This window comes from Vipera ursinii (assembly GCF_947247035.1).
Source record: "Vipera ursinii genome assembly, chromosome: 2".
NCBI lineage: Eukaryota > Metazoa > Chordata > Lepidosauria > Squamata > Viperidae > Vipera > Vipera ursinii.
In genome coordinates this window covers 8434952-8441830 of record NC_139513.1, presented here as the reverse complement: position 1 = coordinate 8441830, position 6879 = coordinate 8434952, and the positions used below count along the sequence as shown (strand labels likewise).

The following is a 6879-nucleotide window of genomic DNA, read 5'->3' as shown; positions in this document are numbered from 1 at the left end:
GCAGGGCATCAAATATTTTTTCCCCTCACTGTATACTTTCAAAAAAAAAAAAGGCCAACATCCAATGGGGGAGCAAAGGATTTTAGAAATGAGCCACTGGCTTAAAAACATATGTCATCAAGAGAAATTCAGTTTCCTAGGCCATGGTCTGCATTACCTACATGAAGGGCTCCTGGCAATGGATGGATTGAATCTCACAAGAACTGGGAAGAATATATTTGGAAAACAACTGCCTCATCTTATCAGAAGGGTTTTAAATTAAAATTGAAGGGGAAGGGTAGCCAAAGTTCATGTTTGGGCTATGTCTATTGCCTAACTGGTTGGGTTGGCAATATCTAAACCAAGACTGTATGGTTGCAATTAAAGCATTACTGTAATGTATACCTTTAATAGTGAATGCGCTATACTTTCTGCTGATTGGTCAGCAATGTCCCTAATGGCCATAAGAGGGAGCTAGAGAAATAGCTTCTCTCTGTTACCATTCATGTCTCTCTGCTATTGATTACTGTTTGTTGTGGTTTGTGGTTTGCTTTGCTACTGTATGCAAAACCTGAAGAACTGTGATTGTGTTTTGACTTACTGCCTGGTAAGACGACTCTGCGGTGGATAATCTTTGGACTGTTGGTATCGGCTATACTTTAAATATCTGTGTATGACCTGGACTGTTTCTTGGACTGTGCTATTACTTTATCCTACAAGTAAATTCTTTACACAACTCAGTGTATCTGTGTGGTTGCTGTACACAATTCATTACTCTCACAATCCTGTTTTTCTGTGCAAACTCTTGTTTTTTTTTTCTTTTTCAAGAGTAGCTCTGCACATCCTTTTCATCCTTTAGAACCTAATTCCAAGCAAAAAACACTAGATAAACAATCATATCAGGAGGTAGGGAGTAAAGAGGAAGGACAAATGAAGGCAAATATATTGTGTCCCAGGATAAGGCTGCAGGATCCAATCTGGGTTTAGTCACCATGACCAGAGGTATAGTTTTCCAAGCTTTTGGACTTGTGCTTCAGCTCATCCTTAGGGAATACAATCAAAATCATGTGAAATTCTAGAACCACTTTATTTTTATTTATTTATTTTATTTTAATCCCATTTATATCCCACCCTTCTCCGAAGACTCAGGGCGGCTTACAATCTAAGAAGCACAAATCAATGTGCTTAGCAATAGCCTTCATTCTATGTATATGCCTGCTTGTTAGGGCTTCCCCCCCCCCAAGTGGCATTAATACAAAGTCAGCTTATTGCCCCCACAACAATCTGGCTCCTCATTTTACCTACCTCGGAAGGATGGAAGGCTGAGTCAACCTTGAGCCTGGTGGGATGCGAACCTGCACTAATTGCAGGCAGCTGGTGTTACTTAAGGAGGCATTAGCCCACTGCTCCACCAAGGCTCAAGGCTCACAAAGCTTTATAAGACCAGACCTGGAATACTGCATCCAGTTATTTTCACCACAATACAAAAAAGATGTTGGAAAGAGTGCAGAGAAGAATGACAAGAATGATTAGAGATCTGGAGGCTAAAACACAGTAAGAATGGTTACAGTAATTAAGCTATGGAGTTTGGGGGCAGTCTTGGTTCTTGACACTTAACTCTCTCTGCACCCTTAAACCCTTGGTTCTTGACACTTAACTCTCTCTGCACCCTTAAACCCTCCCTAATGTTAAGAGCAGGTTCTTCTTTGTGATTTTCTTTTATATGAGATCTCCAGATATTAATCCTAATTTGGAGCTGATTTTAAAATTCCTTGTGCCTGAAGTGACATTTCATTTCCACCTGTTCTAGAAGTATGATTTTTGGGATGAGAGCTGACTAAGAGACAGGAAAGTGACAGTCAGTAGATTGTATTCTTGGGTAAATAAGGAGACATTTACAGAAGGGATAGAAAAAAATATTTTTACTTTACTTGACTCTCTGTTGTCCTTCAATATTCACGGAAGGCACTTAAATCCTTTATATTTTGAAGTTTCATAGTTTATTAAATAAAGAGTGGGTGTGAAGTCTGCAGCTGAGATAGTGGTGGTGCTCACAGCGTAGACGGTGTGACCTGATTTCTTGCCAGACCTACCCAGAAATTGGTTTAGGGATACATAGTGGCCCTTTCTCTGTTTTGTTATGGTCTTTATTTATTTATTTATTTAGTTATATTTATATACCGCCCTATTCCCTGAGGACTCTTTCATGAGGCTAACTTAGACCTGCTTCTCAATTTGGCTATGAGATGTTTCCCTGATCTAGTGAAGTATGTTGCGTGAATGTCATTCTTGTAGGGAAAAAAATGTCCCTGGTTATTTCAGTTATAAACTATTGTTCAGCTTATCTCCACTAAATTAATGTACTTCAGGGTTCCAGTAATTTACTGACCCATCATCCAACAGATCTGATTTCAGAAAACAAACCATAGTTAAATGTTACAAATGTGAATGCAGCCATAGGTGAAGTGACCAGGCAAAGTGAATACTATTGATATGAACCAGAGCAATTTGGTGTAGTGATTAAGGCACCGGGTGGAAGACTTCTGGTTTTGCATCATGGTAAAATGGATTAGGACGCTGAGATTGTCGATCAGAAGGTCGGCAGTTTGGCAGGTCAAATGCCGAGTGCTGCGTAACAGAGTGAGTGCCTGTTACTCATCCCAGCTTCTGCCAACCTAGCAGTTTGAAAGCACGTAAAAATGCAAGTAGAAAAATAGGGACCACTACGGTGGGAAGGTAACAGCGTTCCGTGCGCCTTTGGTGTCTAGTCATGCTGGCCACATGACCACGGAAACGGTCCTCGGACAAACGCTGGCTCTTCGGCTTTGAAACGGAGATGAACACCGGCCCCTAGAGTTGGAAACAACTAGCACGCATGTGCGGGGGAACCTTTTCCTTTACCTTTTTAAGATGGATGCAGAAAGGCTTGCTGAAAAGGGCCTAAAGTCACCCCAAAGAGGCAATGAAGAAGGAGGGGTGCCTTGCTGATCACTGTCTTTCCATTTGATCCAAAAAAGCCCTCTAAACTGGCAGGGGAAAGACCAGCCACCCCTTTGTGGCTGGCCATTAGCTGCTGACAACCAAAGAACAAAAGCTTCAGTTAGCACATTGTAAACAGCATGTTTGGAACTGGGTGAGAATATTGATCCTTTCTTTACTATTTTACAACTGAATTTCCTAGGAAAGGTTCCCAAGAAGCTAAAAACCTCCAAAGGTGAACGGAAGTGGTGTTTTAATTTTTTTTTATGGGGGACAGAAATACACAACACTGAAGTGAAAGTTACACAAAGCTACAGTTTTGATAAATTTGAGAACTGTTAAGATGTTCTCTTTGGGGGAAAAATAATTGAGCTAAAATATAAGAAATATAAAAAATCATCCCTTTGTTTTACGAGGGTAAAATGGACTTTGAATGACATCTAGTGGTGGATTTGAGTACAGCACTATAACTAGCCCCTTGGCTGCTTGTTGACTTTCAGCTGAAGGGAGAACAGCTGGCAATAAAAGAAAATATTTTGGCATATTTGTCATCCTGCCCTTCTTGGAGATGGGTGATTGGCTCCCCTTCTCCCAACTCCAGATCCTCAAACTTCTCTCTTAAGCATTTGATGGAATGTCTGTGGATGACAGTCAGTTACTAATTGGCACCTGGCAGCCATTTCAATGCAAGAATCTTGATCATTACAATCCTGATCAAAAAAGACATTCACATGGGGGTTGAACTCTCACCCTCCAACACTGATTTCCTAACATATCTCATTAGAAAGAACTAGAACCACTGAAAAACAGTACCTCCGGGGGCATAGCTGTGAGTTTTCCCCCACTAATATGCTATTTTCCAGCTCTTCCTCTGAACATGGAGACCCAAAGGAACTCAAGGGTCCCCAGAGGAGATGCTGCTTCTCACCATCCCAGTCTTTTTCTGGGACTTCTTTTGCTACTTCTCCCATCATTGCCTTTTATGGAAACAAAAATCAGATTGAAGCAATATGGAAGGGATCTTACATCAGCCTATCATCCTATTGAGTGTTATGTACAATATATAGGATTGGCAAAGATTGTGCTCTTGAATGTGCCTTTCTCTCCTTTCTACGTGAAACTCAGTTTGTCTGTGTCTGAATCAGGAAAGTAACTCTCTTTGCCATCTTTTGAAAGTGCTTGGCATCCTTCTAAACTCTTCCAGAGAAGAGAAGTCATCCCAAGGAGGAATGGACCTCCTGCTCCCACTTCTGCTTCTGATGCTTGGGCTGACCCAAAGAAATTCTGGGAGACTCAGAACCAAGTGCCCCTTGCTTTTGAAGAAGCGGGACAGAGGAAATCCATGGAATTATTATGGACCAGGAGACCATATCATTACTGTGTTTGAAACGGCAACCAAACCTTCTCTTGAGTTGATACAATTTAATGGGGCTCGTTATATTTCTTCTCCGTAAGTCATTCAGTGTGTTGGAGTTGCATTCCCTCCATTTGCATTTAGTATACTCTTCTTCCCTTCTTTGTCTTCCACTTGTTTTTAAATTGTAGGATACGTTCTTGGATAATTTTGATTTATAGGGCTCTCCACTTTTGCATAATTTTGTACAAGACTTGAATGCAAGGATGGAGCAGAAGAAAACCAAAAAGAACCTGAGAAAGAGAGACACAGAATTCAGAGGATATTCTCATCCTCTTCCAGTACTGAGTTCACCCATTAACTTTCATTTCATGCAGTTATTGAAAAGATTGTAGTTGCCTCTGTCTGTCCATGTTAATTGTATGATTATTATAGAAATAAGAATGTTTAAAATTGCTTTGCTGGCTCAATTATTCATTCATGTTCTTGCTTTTATGGTAGCTGTACTTGATTGAATGACTATGAATCATGGTCATTGGACATAGAAAAATTAGCATTAGCACAACTAACAATGCATTTGTGACTATTAACCTGATTGAAGACTATGTCCATCCCATCTTCCCAACACTCTTGGAAATTAAATGGTGATGGGTGAATATCATTTGCCTCTGGTTTTCAATAAATATTGGCTTATTTTGTTGTTTCTGTTGTTCATGGTGATAATATAATTATATTTGTACAGTACTAGATATACTAATCTGCCAGGATTACTACCCTACATTTTTGCCATTCAAGTGGTCAACAAGAATTCCCAGTTCCTGCACAATTTCACACTTGGCTACAGTATCCATGACAACTATTTTAATACACTTGGCACTTCAGATGCCTTGATGGACACACTGTCTACTGGAGAAGCTAATGTCCCCAACTATAGCTGTGGAAGAAAGGACAACCTTTTGGCTCTTCTTGATGGAACTGAAAGAGACATCTCCATTCAGATGTCAACTTTAGTAGGCACCTACAAAGTCCCCCAGGTTTGTGGGTCTATTTCTCTATAAGTGATATGAGTGGGCTGGTGTTGGGTGAGCAAAAGATCTAACCATATCTTCTGTATGGAATTCAAGAACCACTTTTTACCATGGGCATTGTAGATGTCATGGCTAGGGATAGGGATCCACAATGGTGAAAGGGCAAGGATTGAAGCAGGCATATCCTTTCTTGACAGCATCTTCACTGTTTTGCTGCACAGTTGTGAAGGTAAGGAAATATTCTGTATCCAATCAAAGCTTCTTTGTATAAATGGAAGTTACAGTAGAGATGGGATTCTAATATTTTCTATTTGATTTAGTTAAAGTAATGATGTTTTCAATGGTGAACAAATCCCAGAATTGTGAAATAATCCTAATGTATTATCTTATCTATATTTGATAAAACAGGGCTCACTATAAATTAATCATTTTATCACAAAAATTTGTAGTATATTAGCCAACATGTTTTTTGCTATAATCTATAATCTATTCATGAACAAACTCATCAAGGCTTGAAGAGAAGTTAGACCCTGGAGAGTACTTTGTACTGGTTGAATTATTCAAAAAATATTCTGACAGGTGAAGCTCTACAGGTAGCCTCATTTACACAAATAAGTAATACCTGACATACCTTACCTAGGAGTAGTTTTCTCTGAGACTGGACCTTTGTTCTTTCATTGTCAATAAATTCACTTGGAAGAAGGGCTTAAGTGAATGTACTGCTTAAATAAAAAAAGACATAGCTATCTAGCATCATGAACTCCCATTTATTAAAGCACATTAGGTCAAAGTTGCCTTCATGCTCATATGGAGCTGACATTTGGGGCTTAAAACAGTTATCACTATTAGAACAAACACAATCACAGCATAAGATAAGTAGTTTGGGTTGGATAAAAGGACTTCAGTTTCTTCAATAATTGATGAATTAGGAATTTATACAATTTGTTGTTTGTGTAGAATCAGGCCATATAATTATTGCCATAAAATAATACTATGGAAACTGTCAGAGTTCGAAAACTCTGTCTATTAGAATAGCTAAATTTCAGTCAAAGAGTTCTTGGATTATACAGTTTACAAATTATATTAGGAGTTCTGGTTTCCCTGTCTTTTGTATAATTGGAGAACAAACTAAAAAGATTGCTCCAGAAAGAATCTCAGATATTGAATAAGAGAAAGATATAGCCAGGGCTTTTTTTCTCATAGAACACTCAGAACGGAGTTCCGGCACCTTTTTTGGATGGAACCTTGTAGGGTAGGCAAGGCGGGTTGTATGACATGTGTGAGTTCCGGCACCTTTTTCTTTTACAAAAAAAGCACTGGATATAGCCATTCTCAGTAAGTTTGGCACATTGAAATGGATGAACTACTATAAACATACTTCCAAATTACCAAGTATTTCAATGCAGAAATGACTAAAAAAAATTAGGGCAATATTTACTTGAGGAAGATGGACAACTGGACAAATGATTAAGTGTGGAAGATTTAACCAAATCCCTTACAACAAACATATTTGTATTTGTAGAGGTCCAGAGATAGAAT

At 39.0% G+C, this 6879-nt stretch overlaps 1 protein-coding gene across 1 annotated transcript in view; it reads left to right on the top strand.

The window, feature by feature from the left end:
* LOC310633301 (vomeronasal type-2 receptor 26-like) overlaps positions 1-6879 on the top strand; it is a gene marked incomplete at both ends in the record, with an annotated part of 226507 nt that overhangs the window by 208274 nt on the left and 11354 nt on the right. The window lies entirely within an intron of this gene.